The following is a 308-nucleotide window of genomic DNA, read 5'->3' on the forward strand; positions in this document are numbered from 1 at the left end:
CAGCAACAGCAACAGCAGCAGCAGAAGCAGCAGCAGAATCAGCAGCAGCAACAACAGCAACAGAAGAAGCAGAAGCAGCTGCAGCAGAGCAAATGCAGCAACATCAAGAGCAACAGCAGCAACAGCAGCAGCAGCAGCAGCAGCAACAGCAGCAGCAGCAGCAGCAGCAACAGCAGCAGCATAACCACAGCCACCACCAACACCATCACCAGCACGAAAACAACAAAGACAGCAAAACAAAAACAAAACAAAAACAAAACAAAAAACAAAACAAAAACAACAACAACAAGAATAACAAAAAGAATAAA

Source organism: Eimeria mitis, genomic scaffold (assembly GCF_000499745.2).
Source record: "Eimeria mitis Houghton genomic scaffold, Emh_scaff3476, whole genome shotgun sequence".
NCBI lineage: Eukaryota > Apicomplexa > Conoidasida > Eucoccidiorida > Eimeriidae > Eimeria > Eimeria mitis.